Source organism: Eriocheir sinensis, chromosome 35 (genome assembly GCF_024679095.1).
Source record: "Eriocheir sinensis breed Jianghai 21 chromosome 35, ASM2467909v1, whole genome shotgun sequence".
Lineage (NCBI taxonomy): Eukaryota > Metazoa > Arthropoda > Malacostraca > Decapoda > Varunidae > Eriocheir > Eriocheir sinensis.
In genome coordinates, this window is record NC_066543.1 from 4,281,013 (window position 1) to 4,299,690 (window position 18,678).

The 18,678-nt window shown below is 44.7% G+C and overlaps 1 pseudogene; it reads right to left on the minus strand.

Annotated features, from left to right (window-relative positions):
* The window catches only part of LOC127007282 (uncharacterized), a 90,482-nt pseudogene that overhangs the window by 8,587 nt on the left and 63,217 nt on the right, over positions 1-18,678 (minus strand).

Sequence of the window (18,678 nt, forward strand, 5' to 3'; positions counted from 1 at the left end):
TTTCATCTCCTCTCTACTCTCTCCTCTGGCTTCTTTTCATCCATTTCCTGTTCTTTTATTATTTTTTTTCATCTTCATTCACTCCTTTTTCTAAACCTGTTTTCTTAGTGTACATGTTTTTTTCCCTCTATACTCCATTCTCTCCCTTTTCATCTCCTTCGACCTTCTCTCTCTTCTCTAGATTCTTTCCCTCTTTTCCCTGTTCTACTTCACTCTTTCCTCTTTCCTCCGTTTCTCTCTTAACTCTCGCCTGATTCCCTTCCTCCTTTTTCTTGTTGGCAATTAATTTCTCTCTCTCCTGCGTCACTTTCTTCTACCACTTTCTTATTACTTACACTTACTTATATCTATCTTTCTTTTCTTGATTTACTCTTTTCATCTCTATCCTCTATCCATGCGTTGTTTTCTCTCCTTTCTCTCTCAGTCTACTCCATTTTTCCCTCTTTTTTCCTCCTCTTTCTCTTCTCCCCCGCCCTATGCTCGCCTGGTTTCTTCCTCTTCCTTTCTGTTTTTCTCAATTCTTTCCTCTCTCCTCCGTCTTTCTTTTTCTTCCCTCTCCCTCCTCTCGCCTGGTTTAGCTTCCCTCTTTTTTTCTTTTTTGTTCTTCTACTCCTTTCTTTCCTCTTTCTTTCGTATCTCTCTCCTGATTTCTTTCCCCTCTTTTCCTTTTCTTCTACTCCACTTTTTTTCCTCTCCGCTCCGTCTCTTTCTCCTCCCTCACCCTACTCTCCCGCCTGGCTTCCCCCCCCCACCTCTTTTCTTGCTCCTCTACACAATTTTTTACTCTTTCCTCCGTCTCTTTCTTCTTCCTCTCCCAACGCTCCCTGGTTTCTTCCCTCCTTTTCTTTTCCTTTTTGTCCTTCTACTCCATTCTTTCCTCTTTCCACCGTCTTTCTTTCCTCTCCCCTCTCCCTACGCTCCCCTCTATCTTTCACCCCGTTTTCCTGTTCTTTATTTACTTTGGGGAGCGCGCGCGAAGCCTCTCTCTCCATCGACCCGCGTGTAGCCTCGTCTGCCGCCTATTAGCGCCCAGCCAGCCGCGAGTGTGCTAATCAAACCGGCGTATCATATTACAGCCCCTCGGAGATTCGTCTGCTACATGGATCATAAGGTGGGTAGATAGTGGTTACGTCGCTGTCTGTCTGTTTGTGTTTGTTACCATGATACTGATCAACTATAATGTTTGTCTGTTTGGTATATTATTCGTTCATGGGTGTTTTTGTTGTTATTGAAAGAAAGAATACCAGATTATGAAAGAAATTTGTGTTATATTTTTTCTCTTTTTAGTTCTGTTGCCATTATATTGATCGACCATTATATATCTTCTGTTTTTGTTGTTATTGATAGAAAGAATACCAGATTATGAAAGAAATTTGTGATATATTCTTTTTCTTTTTAGTTCCGTTGCTATAATATCGATCGACAATTATATATCGGTCTGTTTTGTATACTATTCGCTCATGGGTGTTTTTGTTTGTATTGAAGGAAAGAATACCTGATTATGAAAGAAATTTGTGATATATTTTTATTTTCTCTTTAGTTCTGTTGCCATAATATCGATCGACAATTATATATTTTTCTGTTTTGTATACTATTCCCTCATTGGTGTTTTTGTTTGTATTGAAGGAAAGAATACCAGATTATGAAAGAAATTTGTGATCTATTTATTTCGTTTTAGTTTTAGTTCCGTTGCCATAATATCGATCGACAATTATATATCTGTCTGTTTTGTATACTATTCGTTTATGGGTGTTCCTGTTCGTGTTGGTGGAAAGCGTACCAGATTATGAAAGAAATTTGTGATATATTTTTTTTCTCCTTTTTAGTTCTGTTGACATAATATCGATTGACCATTATTTATCTTTGTTTTGTATACTGTTCGTTCTGGGTGTTTTTGATCGTGTTGGTGGAAAGCGTACCAGATTATACTAGAAATTATTGTACTCTTGTGACGCTTCTCGCCTTAAGGGACTCGTGTACTGATCAAAGTTTCCGTCTCGTATGTTGACCAAAGAACTCCAAAGCTTTTACTAACCTTTCTGTAGCACCCGAGAGACTTACTATACAGGAGACTTTCTTTTATTTTTTATTCTTGTACGTTCACCAATAGATTTTTGCTTTCTCTCTCTCTCTCTTCAATCGTCCCAGCAGTTCCTTTCTCATACATTCTCTCTCCTTTTACTTTCCTTTCTCTATTAATAACCTCTCTCTCTCTCTCTCTCTCTCTCTCTCTCTCTTTTCAATCGTCCCAGCAGTTCCTTTCTCATACATTCTCTCTCCTTTTACTTTCCTTTCTCTATTAATAACCTCTCTCTCTCTCTCTCTCTCTCTCCCTCCTCGACGCCTACTAGAATAATGAAAGGAAACAAAGCGACTCTCTCATTTATCAGATAGGAAATCCAATATTTGATTTTCATAAATCTCTCCCACCCACTCCCTCCTATTAGCGCTTCTCTCTATCTCTTATTGTTTTTTTTTTTGTTGTTCGTCTTGTTTTGTCATTATTTTACTCATTTTTCTTCTTCCTTTTATTGCTTTCTTATTATTCTTTTAGTTTTCTGCCTTTTCAATCTTTCTCCTTTTGGCTTCTTTCTTTCCATTTCTCTGCCTCCTCTGCTTCTTCATTTCCTTTCCTTCTTCTTCCCATTCTCCTCCTGCCCTCCCTCCTTGTCCAGAGCTTCTCCCCATCCCTTCTTCCTTTTCTTCTCCCTTTCCTGCTTTCTCTCTCTTCTTCTTCTTCTTCTTCTTCTTCTTTTTCTTCTTCCTCCTCCTCTTCTCCCTTCCCTGGTAAGCCTCTGTTCCATTCCCCTTCTCTCGACTCCCTGAATATATTTGCGATTCTTTTATTTCTGTCCTCGCATCAACAACCACAGACTCTCTCTCTCTCTCTCTCTCTCTCTCTCTCTCTCTGATCTTAATAGCAGTTCCTTTCATCCATTCTTTCTCCTCCTTTATTTCTCCTGTTAAATCTCTCTCTCTCTCTCTCTCTCTCTCTCTCTCTCTCTCTTCAATCGTCCCAGCAGTTCCTTTCATACATTCTCTCTCTCCTATTACTTTCCTTCCCTATTAACCTCTCTCTCTCTCTCTCTCTCTCTCTCTCTCTCTCTCTCTCTCTCTCTCTCTCTTTCCATCCATCGGCCGCCTAATTAAAGTGGCTCTCTAATGAGACTCTCCGTCCACTGTTCCCTCAAGTACTCTCCCTCAAGTCTCCTCCTACTCTCCTCTTTTTCTTCGGCCCCGCTCACTACTCTCCCTTGTATCGCTGTCGTCCTCCTCCTCCTCCTCCCCGCTGCCTTCTTCTCTACCTCAGTCATTGTCTCTAGCTTCTTATCTCTCTATCTCTTCTTCCTTTCTTCCAGCTTTTTGTGTAGTTTCTTCTTTCATTTCCTTTCCCTTCCCTTCGTCACTTCATATCCTTCTCTCTCTCTCTCTCTCTCTCTCTCTCTCTCTCTCTCTCTCTCTCTCTCTCTCTCTCACCCTAGTTTCTTCCCACTCTCCATCTCTTCTTCCGTTCTTCCCTCCCTCTCTGTCTTGTTCTTTCTTTATTCTTCTCCCTCCTTCAATCTCTCATTCTCGTGTTCCTTCCATCTCTTCATTTCTCTCCTTTCCTCCCCCTCTCTCTCCTATTAACTCTTTTATTTATTTATTTATTTTAATTCTCTTTCTTTCAGTCTACCCTCACTCTTCTTCCCCTTTCTTTCCTTTTAGTTTCTTTCCTTTCTCCTCCTCTCTCTATGCTGTCTTTTCCAGTCTTCCATCTCTCTTCTTTTCCTTTCTTTCCTTCAAGTACTTTAATTTCTTTCACTTTCTCTCCTTCTAGCTCTTTTCTTTCCCTTTATTTTTCTCCTCCTCTCTCTATGCTGTCTTTTCTAGTCTTCCATCTCTCTTCTTTTCCTTTCTTTCCTTCTTAAATTTTCTTCTCCCTCCCTCATTTTCCCTCTAGTTATCCCCTGCTCTTCATCTTTCTCCTTCCTTCCCATTCTCCTTTGTAGTTCTTTTCCTTCCATTTCATCTCTCTCTCTCTCTCTCTCTCTCTCTCTCTCTCTCGTTAGTTCCTTCCCGCCCTCCGTCCCTCTCCTTCCTTCCTCCTCCCTCCTCCCGCCCTGCCTTGGGATCACTATTATTGACGTGGGTCTCGGGGTGGACGGTGAGGAGGAGCAGCAGGGGGAGTCACTCTTGCAACGCTCTCTTCGGGTGGCGTGAGCGGGAGTGTCTTTCTTGGATGATGGTGATGATGATGATGATGGTGGTGTGAGGAGGGTGAAGAGGAGAAGGAAGAGGAGAAAGAGGAGAAGGCGTTGCACTTTTTTCGTCTGTCTCTCTCTTTCTTTCTTTCTTTCCCTCTCCCTCTCCCCCTCCCTCTCTGTCGCTTTGAGTTTCGTGGGCAAGAGTTTCTTTACTTTACTTTTGGGGACACGAGAAAGGAATGAATGGATGAATGGATGAATGAATGGAAGGAGGAAGGGAGGAAGGAAAGGAAGGAAGGCAGTAGGGAAGGTAAGGAGGGAAGGAAGTGAGGAGAGAAGGTAGGGAGGAAGTAAGGAAGGAAAATGAGTGAAGGAAGGAATGAAGGAGAAAAGGATGAAGGGAATGAAGGAGGGAAGGAGAGAAGGAAGGAAAGAAAGAAGGTAGAAAGTAAGTGCATCATTAGGTAAGGCAGAGAGAAAGGAAAGAAGAAAGAAAGAAAGGAAGGAAAGAAAGGAGAAGGGAGGAAGGAAAACAAGTAGGAAGTAATTAGTTAAGAAAGACAGAAATGAAGGAAAATAGAAAGGAGAAAAGGACGGAAGAAAGGAAGGAAAGAAGGAAAGAAGGAAAGGAAAGTAAGTAGAAAGGAAATAATTGAAAGGCAGAATGGAAGGCAAGAAAAAGCAGAAAAGGAAGGAAGTAAGGAAGGGAAAGGAAAGGAATGGAATGGAAGGCAAAGGAAAGTAAGTAGAGGAAATAATTAAGAAAGGCAGAAAGAAAGGAAAGAAGAAAGCAGAAAAGGAAGGAAGGAAAAAAGGAAGGAAGGAAATAATTAACAGGAAATGAAGGAAGAAAAGGAAAAGGAAGGAAGGAAGAAGAAAGCAGAAATGGAAGGAAGGAAGGAAGGAAGGAAAGAAGGAAAGGAAAGGAAGTAGATGGGAAATAATTGAGAAAGGCAGAAAGGAAGGAAAGAAGAAAGCAGAAATGGAAGGAAGGAAGGAAGGAAGGAAGGAAGGAAAGAAGGAAAGTAAGAAGGGAAATAATTAACAAAGGCAAAAATAAAGGAAAGAGGAAAGCAGAAAAGGAAGGAAGGAAGAAAGGAAGGAAGGAAGGAAGGAAGGAAAGAAGGAAAGGAAAGTAAGTAGAAAGGAAATAATTGAGAAAGGCAGAAAGGAAGGAAAGAAGAAAGCAGAAATGGAAGGAAGGAAGGAAGGAAGGAAAGGAAAGGAAAGGAAAGGAGAGGAAAGGAAAGGAAAGGAAGGCAGGAGGGCAAGAAGGAGGCGTCAGTACATAATATCTTTTCAGAGACACCTAATAAATTTGAAGTGAAAAATGGTGATGACGATAATAAGGATGATGCAATGATGAAAAAGAGCACAGAGATGGGAGGAGGAGGAGGAGGAGGAGGAGGAGGAGGACTACTGAGAATTATGTCACAAGAGCTCGGAAGAATTATCATAACTCACAGTTCTCTCTCTCTCTCTCTCTCTCTCTCTCTCTCTCTCTCTCTCTCTCTCTCTCTCTCTCTCTCTCTCTCTCTCTCTCTCTCTCTCTCTCTCTCTCTCTCTCTCTCAGGAATGTTATGATGGACTGCGACAAAAAAAAGAGGCATTATGAGTAAGATTCAATCCTACAAAAATAAATATAATCAAAAAACAAGGAGCCAAGAACACACACACACACACACACGCACACACACACACACACACACACACAGGACGCCACTTCTTAAGACTTGAGGCCGGAGACTTTAAAAGAACCATCCCTCAACCTCCCCCCCTCCCCCCTCCCACACAAACGCCCCAGCCACTCCCTTACCTCAGCAGCTGGTAGACCAACATGCAGGAGAAGATGGACACGAGGATCCCGATGACGGAGAGGCCGAAGAGGGCGCGCAGGCAGGAGTACAGCGGCCCGTGGATGACGTCGCAGTTCGCCCCAACGTTGACCAGCGCGAAGTCATATCGAACTGCGAACGGATGAAGAAGTGAAGGTGAGTGAATGCTAAGTGGGTTTCGAACTGTGTGGGTGTGATGGTTGAGGGATTGTCGAACTGCGCTCCAACGAAGAAGTAATGGGAAGTAACATAGCGCGTGGGTTGAGAACTGTGTGGGTGTGATGGTAGAGGGATTGTCGAACTGCGAAGAAGAAAAGAAGTGAAGGTGATATTTAAGGTTTTGTCGTACTGTGAACCAAGGAAGAACCAAAGATAAGTAAATATAAAGTGGGTTTCGAAGTGTGGTTGTGATGGTAGAGGAATTGTCGAACTGCAGACCAACGAAGAACCGAAGACAAGTAAATAGGTAAAGTAAAGGTAAAGCTGAGGGCATACGCTATAGCTGCGCGTGGCCTCAGTGCTCATATCTGTTGTATTTTCCAGGTAATTAGTGTGGCTTCCAAACTGTAGGTGATAAAGAATTGTCGAACTGTAAACCAAAGAAGAACCAAAGATAAAAGGTACAGCTGCGCGTGGTCTCAGTGCTCATCTTCGTCATATTGGTCTAAGTAAACATAGAGTGACTGTCAAACTGTGTGGGATGACCATTGCAAAGGCTATCTCTTCGACCATCACCTGTACCACAACTCGGAAGTCAAACGGTAATATTTTTTTTTTGCGTCAACACAGTCGGGTGGATCTATCTACTGTAGACTCATAATACAAACTAATTGGCTGATAAATATTATATACTAGACGAGTTATTAGTATGTTAATGCCATCAGTTATCCGGTAATGGTGGTGGTGGTGGTGGTGGTAATTGTGATGATGATAATGTTGTTGTTGTTGTTGTTGTTGTTGTTGTTGTTGTTGTTGTTGTTGTTGTTGTTGTTGGTGGTGGTGGTGGAGTGGCCTCATTGCAAACTCATCTCATGTTAAAACTCACCAAATACGATCTCGTTCTACTACAAACTCATACTGGTGGTGATGGTGATGATGAGGCAATGGTGATGATGGTGATGATAGTGGTAGTGGTGATTTTGGTGATGATGAAGCGATGGTAATGGTGATGATGGTGGTGATGATGATGGTGGTGGTGGTGGTGGAGTGGCCTCATTGCAAACTCATCTCATGTTAAAACTCACCAAATACGATCTCGTTCTACTACAAACTCATACTGGTGGTGATGGTGATGATGAGGCAATGGTGATGATGGTGATGATAGTGGTAGTGGTGATTTTGGTGATGATGAAGCGATGGTAATGGTGATGATGGTGATGATGAGGCAATGGTGATGATGGTGACGATAGTGGTAGTGGTGATTTTGGTGATGATGAAGCGATGGTAATGATGATGATGGTGGTGGTGGTGGTGGTGGTGGTGGTGGTGGTGGTGGTGGTGGTGGTGGTGGTGGTGGTAGTGCTGGTGGTAGTGGTGGTGGTCGTTAAGTCGCCTCACTGCAAGATCGTCTTCTACTTAACATCCTAAATACGGTCTCGCTCCAGTACAAACTCCTACTAACACGAATTCACCTGAAACTACTAACACTCACCTTATACTAATTCGCTACATACTCAACTCACATCGTAATTAGTTAACTCATACCAAAATGTCACTCGCTAAATTTGCCTCATACTAATTCGCATAATGTTGGTAGTAGAAATTGTGGTTGTTGTTGTTGTTGTTGTTGTTGTTGGTGGTGGTGGTGGTAGAGGTGGTAATTATGGTGGGGGAAGGATCTGTTATTGATTCTGCTGTTGCTATTGTTTTGTTGTTGTTGCTGGTGTTGTTGTTTTTGTTGTTGTTGTTGGTGGTGATGGTGGTGGTGGTGGAAGCGGTGGCAGGTGGCAAGCTGGTGGTGGGGATACAGGTGGTGGTGGCGGTGGAGGTGCAAGCGGTGGTGGTGGTGGTAGGGGACAGGCTCACCGACGGCTCCACTGCGCCACACACACACACACACACACACACACACACACACACACACACACACACACACAACCCCACCCCCCTCCCCCCTCACACACGCAACACAACACAGCACAGCGCCGCCAATAATAAACTGCTTCCTTTTTTTTTTTTTTTTAGTTTGAACTCGTGAAAATTAGTATTCCGAGGCGTGGCGTAGCAGGGCGAAGCGAAGCGAGGCGGGTCAGGGGGCGGGGCGGGGGGGCGGGGCAAAGATACCACCAACCCCATCCCTCCGCCCCGCTCTTTTTTGATCACCGCCGCAACTACATAATCCCGCGCGCCAAAAGAGTAGTAGCAGTAGCGGTTTTTTTTTGTGTATAATGATCAGAATATAATTTTTTAGAGAGTCGCGCATTGCGGTAATTAATTCAGCGGCGGTCCAGTAGAATTTCCATATTGTGTACCGGACGAGACTTGGGCAGGACTAATGAGGGGAAGGGGACTGGGGGGGTGGAGGGGCACGGGGGAAGATGGGGAGGAAGGGGTGGGAGGGGGAGGGAAAAGTGGGGAGGGGATGTAGCTGGGGGGAATGGGGAAGGGGGGATATAGCTGGAGGGAATGGGGAAGGAGGGGGAATGTAGCTGGGGGGAATGGGAAGGGGGGAGGAATGAGTGGGGAAGGGAAAGGGAAGTAGGGGGATGGAAGAGTTGGGGTAGGGGAAGTAGCTGGGAAGGGGAAGGGGAGGGAGGAGTGGGCACGGGATGTAGCTGAGGGGGAGGGGGAAGGAGGGGGATGTGTGTATGTATGTGTGTAAGGGTGTGGGGGGAGAGGTGAAATAACACAGATCAGTTGGGTTCTAATGAGTGTGTTTTTAGGGTTCAAGGTACAGGTGAAGGGTCAGACTACCAGAAGGGTCATAAATCTACCCCTGGATATGCTCAAAACTCCTACGAAACCCTTGTCAAATATGTGAGCTTGTGTGCCGACCGAGATGTATATTAAACACACAGCTTCAAACCTCCTCTTCACATTTTTCAACGAGTGCTTTTTTAGGTTCAAGGTACGTACAGGTGAAGGGTCAGACTACCAGAAGGGTCATAAAGCTACCCCTGGATATGCTCAAAACTCCTACAAAAGCCTAATCAAATATGTGAGCTTTTGTGCCGACCTCCTCTTCATACTTATCTTTTTTTTTATAGCAAGGGAGGCAGCTCAAGGGCAACAAACAAGCAAACAAACAACAAAAAACGCCGAGAAACAAGAAACACATGAACCCCCCCCACTTCCATCACACACACACACACACACACACACACACACACACACACACGAAGACTATTGCAAAGGTCATCTCTCCGAACCGAACTAAACTCATCTACTACACAACAAGGGAAGAGCAACACTATACACGACTTTTAGATTAGAGAAAACATAGAATAACAGCTCACGGGCAACAAACAAGCAGACAAACGACAACAATAAACAGTATAGGGGCCGTATTGCCAAACATTTCGTCGCCCAAGTTCACATATTGGACAAGGCTTTCGTAGGAGTTTGGGGCATTTCCAGGATTAATTTTATGGCCCTGGTGGTAGTTTTATCCTTCTTCTGTACCGTGAACCTAAAGAAACACTCATTAGAACCTGATTAACCCCCCCTACCCCCCTACACACATACATACACACATCCCCCTAATTCCCCTTCCCCCTCAGCTACATCCCCTGCCCACTCCTCCCTCCCCTTCCCCTTCCCAGGTACTTCCCCTACCCCAACTCTTCCATCCCACTACTTCCCTTTCCTTTGACCTTAAGAAATAGCTGATATGAAAAGCCAAAATGTCTTATAATACCGACCAAAATCCCGCCAGTTGCTGCTCCATCAAAATAAAAAGGAACGGGAGGTCAGAAACGAGGTCAATTTCGGAAGAAGCGCCACTTACCGTCCTGCGTGGGGTCGTGGACGCCGGTGTAGGGGGTGCAGGTACAGGACTGGGAGTGCGGGAAGAACTCGCACTCCTGAAGGGTCTGGAGGCGGTTCATGTGCAGGACTGTGGTGGTGACGGTGACGACGACGCAGAGCACGGCGCACACCAGACACAGACACCCGCTCACCTTGATCTGACGAAGGAGAGGAAAGGGAAAGTGAGTTAACCCATTGGATGCGGATTTCCTACAAGAAGTCATCACCAAGCTACAGGAGTGGGACAAAAAGTGGCTGCTACAATTTAGTGAAGAAAAATGTGAGGTCATGCATCTTGGGAGGGGAAATCCAGCATACCAGTACCACATGGGAAACACTCCACTACCCACCACAGAGGCACAGAAAGACCTGGGAGCATATGTTACTAGGCTACCAGTGAAGGCGAAATCCGTGCCAATCGCAGCGGACGGGTTAAAGGAGAGAGTGGAAAGGGAAAGACTTACACTATAGAATTGTACACTCCTACCGTCATTTCTTCTCCCCCACCTGTACCTTCTCCACAAACCCACTTCCTCTTCTTACTAAACCCTTGACTGATGAAAAGGGGGAGGAAATAGATATGGGAAAATGGAGATGGGTTAGAGAAAAGAGGAGGAAAAAGGGAAGAAAGTGAAGGGGGGTTAAGAGAATGAAATATATAGGAAAAGGGAGAATGAGAATGACTCCACTAACCCAATTCCATTTCTTACTAAACCCTTGACTGATGAAAAGGGGGAGGAAATATATATGGGAAAATGGAGATGGGTTAGAGAGAAGAGGAGGAAAAAGGAAAGAAAGTGAAGGGGGTGTAAGAGAATGAAATATAGAGGAAAAAGGAGAATGAGAATGGGGAAAAAAAACGAAAAATATGAGAAAAGCAACAAGAAGCGGGGACTGAGAGGGGGAAAGGAAGGAAAGGGGAAGAAAGAGGGGATAGGAGAATGAAATTTACGGGAAAAAGGACACGGAAAGGAGTTGGGGGGGCAAGAGAAGGGGAGGAATGGGAAAGAAAGAGGCGGGTTAGACTGAAATGCATGGGAAAGGAAGGATGAGATAGGGAAAGAGAACACTGACACTCGCTGACCTTGATCGGAGGGAGAGAGAAAAGGGAGATGAGTTGGAGAGGAGGAGGAGAAACGGGAAAGAAATACATGAGGAGGAAGAGAATGAAAGTTAAAAAAAAAGGGAAAGTTAAGAATAAGGGCACGTAATGAGAAGAGGTGTAAGAGGATGAAATAAATGATGAAAGGGAGAGAAAGAGAATGAGAGAAATGTATGGGAAAGGAAGGATGGGACAGGGAAAGAGAGAACTGACACTCACTAACCTTGATGGGAGGGGAAGAGAAGGAGGAAAAACGGGGAAGATATGCGGAGAAAGAGAAAGTTAAAAAAAAGAATGGAAAGTTAAGACTGAGAGAACATAATGAGAACTGGAGTAAGAGAAGGAAATAAATGATGAAAGGGAGAGAAAGAGAAGGGGAAAAAAAAGGTACAGGAAAAGAGACGGGGAGAGAAGAGGAAGGGAGAGGGGGAGAAAGGAAGGGGAAGGGAATAAGAAGGGAGAGGAGGAAGGGGGTGGGGGTGGGGGGGGGGGAGGGGGAGGGGAGTTACGCAAAATTCACCGTATAAAAAAAAAAAAAGACTAGACTAAGCCAACATAGCACACACACACACACACACACACACACACACACACACACACACACACACACACACACACACACACACTGCTGCCATCCCACCCCTAAAGAAAAGCTTTTAAACAACACAATAACCGCAGCTTTAAACCTTCACTGCACACACACACACACACACACACACACACACCACACACACACACACACACACACACACACACACACACACACACACACACACACGGCAGCCACCAATCAGCCTTAGTTTATCCCGCCGTGACTAAACCCAATTTAACCTTAAGCCCTGATGATCACCTGACATATGTTTACCTGCATGACCTCGCCCCAGGACCCCGCCGACCAGCTAGACAGACAGACAGGCAGACTCGCACGCCAGCCTCCACTTCCAATTTCTTTCTCTAACCTTATTCATCTTCCTATTCCTCTTCTAATTATGTTCCCTTTCTTTTACTTTCCCTTTTTTTTTTCTTCTTTTTCTCTACTCTTCGTACTTTCCTTTCTCTTTCCTGGCCCTTCATTCTCTTTTCCATTTTCTTTCTCTTACTTTCTTCATTCTCTCATTCCTCTTCTCATTATGTACCCTTTCTTTTATTTTCCCTTCTTTTTTTCCTTCTCTTTCTCTACTCTTCGTACTTCCCTTTCTCTTTCTCGGCCCTTCATTCTCTTTCTCCCCAACCCCTTTCCAATTTCTTTTACCTTATTCATTCTCCTATTCCTCTTCTCATTATGTACCTTTTCTTTTAATTTCTCCCCTTCCTTCCCCATCTTCTCCATCTCTTCCGTTTGTCTTTCCTCCTATCTCTTTTCTCTCCCCTCCCTTCCCCATCCCCATCTCTTCCACTTCTGTCTTTCCAACACTCTCCCCTTTCCCTACTCTCCTACCCTCCCCATCCCTTCCACCCCTTTCCTCCTCTCTCTTATCTCTCCCCTCTCTTCCCCATCTCCATCTCTTCCACTTCTGTCTTTCCTCCACTCTCCCCTCTCTCTACTCTCCTACCCTCCCCATCCCTTCCACCCCTTACCTCCTCTCTCTTCTCTCTCCCCTCTCTTCCCCATCTCCATCTCTTCCACTTCTGTCTTTCCTCCCCTTTCCCCTCTCCCTACTCTCCTACCCTCCCCATCCCCTCCACCCCTTTCCTCCTCTCTCTTCTCTCTCCCCTCCCTTCCCCATCTCCATCTCTTCCACTTCTGTCTTTCCTCCCCTTTCCTCTCTCCCTACTCTCCTACCCTTCCCATCCCCTCCACCCCTTTCCTCCTCTCTCTTCTCTCTCCCCTCCCTTCCCCATCTCTTCCACTTCTGTCTTTCCTACACTATCCACTCTCCCTACTCTCCTACCCTCCCCATCCCCTCCACCCCTTTCCTCCTCTCTCTTCTCTCTCCCCTCCCTTCCCCATCTCTTCCACTTCTGTCTTTCCAACTCTATCCCCTCTACCTACTCTCCTACCCTCCCCATCCCCTCCACCCCTTTCCTCCTCTCTCTTCTCTCTCCCCTCCTCTCCTCCCCTTCTCCTTCTGTCTTCCACTTCTGTCTTTCCTTCACTCTCCCCTCTCCCTACTCTCCTACCCTCCCAATCCCTTCCACCCCTTACCTCCTCTCTCTTCTCTCTCCCCTCCCTTCCCCATCTCCATCTCTTCCACTTCTGTCTTTCCTCCCCTTTCCCCTCTCCCTACTCTCCTACCCTCCCCATCCCTTCCACCCCTTTCCTCCTCTCTCTTCTCTCTCCCCTCCTCTCCTCCCCTTCTCCTTCTGTCTTCCCTCCGTCAGCTGGCCGTCGCAAGTATTAAGGCCCCGCGGACGATCTATCAGACCAATTTTCCTCGATATGAAACACACAAACAAGAACAGCGGCTACAGATTGCTTCCTGGTTAGTGACACTGTGGGGGGGAGGGGGAGAGGGGGGTGGGGTATGGGGAGAAGGGTGGAGGGGGAAGGGGGGGGGTAAGGGGAGAAGGGGGGCAAGGGGAGGGGTGAGAGCTGCTATTCTTCCGTTTCCTTCTGTTGTGTTTCTTTTATTATTTTTATTGGCGAGGAAGAAAGAAAGAAAGAAAGAAAGATAGATAGAAACGTAGATAGATATAGATAGATGGACAGAAAAAGATAGATAGATAGATAGATAGATAGAGAGAGAGAGAGAGAGAGAGAGAGAGAGAGAGAGAGAGAGAGAGAGAGAGAGAGAGAGAGAGAGAGAGAGAGAGAGAGAGAGAGAGAGAGAGAGAGAGAGAGAGCACTTACCAGGTAGGAGAATCTGTTCTTTCTCCTGACGAAGCAGAGAACCAACAGACCGGTCAGGATCAGCTGCAAGAGAACGTAGAAACCATTATAAGGGAACGTAGAAACCATTATGAGAAAGGGAACATAGAAACCATTATAAGAGAACGTAGAAACCGCATGAGTAAGGGAACGTAGAAACCATTATAAGAGAACGTAGAAACCATTATAAGAGAACGTTGAAACCATTATGAGTAAGAGAACGTAGAAACCATGATAAGAGAACGTAGAAACCATTATAAGAGAACGTAGAAACCATTATAAGATAACGTAGAAACCATTATAAGATAACGTAGAAACCATTATAAGAGAACACAGAAACCATCATGAGTAAGGGAACGTAGAAACCATTTTTGAGAACGTAGAAACCGTATGAGGGAAAAAGAAAACACGAAGAAAACACGATGATTAATTATGCAACAGGTAAGTGAATCATTAAGTGTACGGACGAGTAAGTATCCCTGTAAGTGCCTCTGTAATGTAAGTAGGATACAGTAAGTCAATGGGTGGATGACTAAAAACAATAAATAAATAAATAAAATAAAAAAAAAGCAAATAAAAACGTTGAGGATTTTCTTTTTTTTGGTTTAGGTGTCAATTTTTTTCCTCTTCTTCATACGCCTCTTTTTTTCTGTTTTACTTTTCTATTTTATTATTTTGCTTCTTCTTTTTCTCCCTGCATATAATCTTTTTTCTTCTTGTAGTCCTCTTTTTTTCATCATCCTAATCTTCTTCTTCTTTCATGTAATCCTTTCTCATATAATCCTCCTCTTCTCAGCCTTATAATCTTCTTCTTCTTCTTTTTTCTTCCTGCAATCTTTTATCTTCTTCTCATCATCATAATCTTCTTCTTCTTCTTCTTCTTCTTTTTATTAATGCACTCTCTTCTTCTCATCATCATAATCTTCTTCTTTTTCTTCTTCTTCTTCTTTTTATTCCTGCAATCTTTTATCATCATCATCATAATCTTCTTCTTCTTCTTCTTTATTCCTCCTCCTCCTCCTCCTCCTCCTCCTCCTCCGTCTTCATTCCATTATTTCTCCTAAGCCTTGGTGAACGTCGGCTTATTACGGAAAGTGTGGTGCAGGGAGGGAGAGAGAGATGAGGGGAGGGGAGGAGAAGGGGGGGAGGGAGTCGAGATGGGGGTGAGGTAATGAGACAGGAACGGAGTGGAGGAAAGGAGGGGGCGAGGGAGGGGGGGAGGTGAATGCTGAGTAAAGAGAGGAGTATAGTACGAGGTCAGTAGTAGTAGTAGTAGTAGTAGTAGTAGTAATAGTAGTAGTAGTAGTAGTAGTAGTAGTAGTAGTAGTAGTAGTAGTTGTAGTAGTATGGATAGACAGATAAACAGACAGACAGCAAATGACAAACAAACACCCAAACTAGACAGACACACAGGAAAACAACACACACAAAAAAACGAAAACAAAAACAAAAAAACAGGCAGAAAAACATATAAAAAGACAAAAAACAGAGACTGACATGAATATAAAGACAAACAGACAGGCATACATGAAGATAGGCAGACTTGAAAGTTAAAATAATGATTTAAAAGGGATAAAGAAGCAGGCAGGAGGTGGTGGAAGAGGTGGTGATGGTGGTGGCTAAAAGGTGGAGAGGAGGAGGAGGAGGAGGAGGAGGAGGAGGAGGAGGGGACATGAGGGAAGATGTAGTGGTGGTGATGATGGTGGAGGAGTAGAGTGGAAGATGATGGAGAGAGAAGAAAGAGAAAAGAAAGAGGAAGAATGAAGTGGTGGTACACAGTAGTGGTGGTGGTGGAGGTACAGTAGTGGTGGTGGTGGTAGTGGTGGTGGTGGTAGTGGTGGTGGAGGTGGTGGTGGTAGACAACAGGAAAGGAGAATTGGAGAGAGGGAGAATAATTGGGAAAGAGATGGAGTCCGTATGGGAGAGTGGACGGAGGTGAGGAGGAGAAGGAGGGGGGGGGCGGTGTGGAAATAAGGGGGGAGGAGGGGGGGAAGGGGTGGGGGGAGGAGGGGGATAGGGTCCTGCGTGGCTGAGTTAGAGCCTCGACTAACTATTTAATTGACCGACTGATTGAATGTTTTGGTGAAATGCTGCAGGATTGGACTTGGGAACGGTGAGCCTGAAAACACACACACACACACACACACACACACACACACACACACACACACACACACACACACACACCTCGTTACGTTGTCGCGCCGAACAAGAGATGAAACACTCGCAAACAACAGAAGCGGAAACAATAGAGAAAGATAAGCATTCACGAACTCAGTCAGTCAGTCACTTAATTTATCAGTCAGTAAGTCAGTTAGCCAGCCGTTGTCAGTCAATTAGTCACCCACCCAATGAGGAAGCTAGCACGCCATCCAGTCAACAAGTTAGTCAGTCACCCACTTAGCTAGCAAATTAGTCAGTCAGTCAGTCAGTCAGTTAGTCGGTAGTTCACCCAGTCAACCATCCATCCATCCATCAATCCATTAGGTAGTCAGTCAACCAGTCAGTTAGTCAACCATTCACCCCGCGAATCAGTCAGCGAACCACCAGCCAGTTAGCCGATTATAAGTCAGTCAGTCAAGTCAATTAGCCAGTCAGTCAGCCTCTCACCCAGCCAAACAGTCAGCCAGCAAACCAACCTGACCCTCATGTAACCATTCAGCCAGTCAGTCAGTTAGTTAACCAGTCTAGGACATTCACTCTAACTTTTCATCGATCACAAAACGCCTAGATCATTCAATATACCTAACTAACTAATAGATCAATACAAATCAACACAAAAACAACCTCCGGAAACACTAAACAGATGAATACAGATCAGATTCAACACTATAATGAATAAATACACAAAATAATACGAATAACCACTAAATATAAATACAGATACAAAGACAACCTAGCTCTCCAAACACATTATCGGCGACTTCTGACTGAGCGGCAATTATGGGAACAAATATCTCACACACGAGGGGGGGGGGGAGATAGAGGGAGGGAGAGAGAAAGAGAGAGAGAGGGTGGGGGAATGTGGAGGCTAGCGAAAAAAATAATAATAAAACGTAAAAATCCACCAAAGTGATTCCCTGTTTGATGGTTCTATTGCATTATAGGTGACTGAGGGGGGGAGGTAGGTGAGGGGAGGGGGACGGAGGAAGGGAGAGGGAAATATCGAGGGGTGGCGTTGTATCGCTTTAGTGCCGTCCTTAATTAGAGAGAGAGAGAGAGAGAGAAATAAGTCATTATCACTGAAGATGGAGCAGAGAGGGAAGGGGGACGAGAGATGGATCGAGGCTTCCCTGACTGACTGATGGACTGACTGACTGACTGGCTGATGGACTGACTGGCGGAGGACTGATAACGTATCGCATTTCTCCGCCACACCCCACGCTGAGAGAGAGAGAGAGAGAGAGAGAGAGAGAGAGAGAGAGAGAGAGAGAGAGTGGGGTAGGGGAGGGCTGCTTTAGGACACGTGCAAGGGCGAAGAAGCGGTTGTGGGGAGGAAGAGGAAGAGGAGGAGGTGGGGAGGGAGTAGGAACGCTGGGAGGAAGAGAAAGAGGAAGGAGAGTGGAGAGAAACAGCGTGAAATAGAGATGAGGAAAAGGAACGAGGGAGGGAATAGGGATAGTCGGGAAGGGGAGTGAGAGGTTAAGGGGAGAAAGGGAGGGAAGGGGATAGAAATGAGAGGGGAGAGGGGAGGATAAAAAGGCTGGGAGAGAGGAAGAAGAAGATAGGGGAGGAAAAAGGAGGTTGGCGGGAGAGAGAGAGAGAGAGAGAGAGAGAGAGAGAGAGACTGCTTCAGGTGGACATGACTGGAGTTCCTACTTTCCAACACACACACACACACACACACACACACACACACACACAGGTGGTGGTACACGCGAGCACCGGAATAAATACAAAGTTCACTGCCATGGAATGTTCCGTGTAGGGAGGCTGGCTGGCTGGGCGGGTACTCTTTTTTTTTTTTTTTTAGTCGTCGTCCGCAATTTATATATATTTTTTTCTATTTCTTCATTTCTACGTTGTCCTTTTTCCTCTTTTTCATCTCGTAATAATTTTTCTTCTTCTAGTCCTCTTCTTGTTTTTTTCTAGTTGTTGTTGTTGTTTAATATAAGGGAAGGATCTCAAGGGCAAAAAAACAAATGAAAACAAACGAGCTCGCTGAACATTGCTCCCTATTGTTGTTGTTGTTATTGTTGTTGTTGTTGTTACTGTTGTTGTTGTTGCTGTTGTTGTCTCTTCTTTCCTCCGGCGGGGCTAGGTAGGTATAATTATTTCCTTTTTCTACTTCTATTCCGTGTGTGTGTGTGTGTGTGTGTGTGTGTGTGTGTAATGACGCCGTACCTACTTACAGTTTTACGATAACGAGCAGGACGCGGCAGTCTGATGTGGTACGTAATTATAACTTTAAGTCCATCTCTGTCTCTCTCTCTCTCTCTCTCTCTCTCTCTCTCTCTCTCTCTCTCTCTCTCTCTGCACTGTAATTAACTATTCACACTATCTCTCTTCCCATGCACCCACTAATACATAAACATACATACATATATACATACAAAAACATTTAAAAAGAGCATATTCAAACGTATACACAATTTACAATCACACATGTATGGGGGTTCACGCCATGATAGACTGAACGCAACAACAAAGTATAAATGCATTTTTTTTTCTATTTCAGTTTTCGTTTTCCTTTTTCTTCGTTTTCTTCTAATAATCACTTTTCTTCTAGTCCTCTTCTTTTCATCTTCCTCCTGTTCTTTTTCTTGTTGTTGTTGTTGT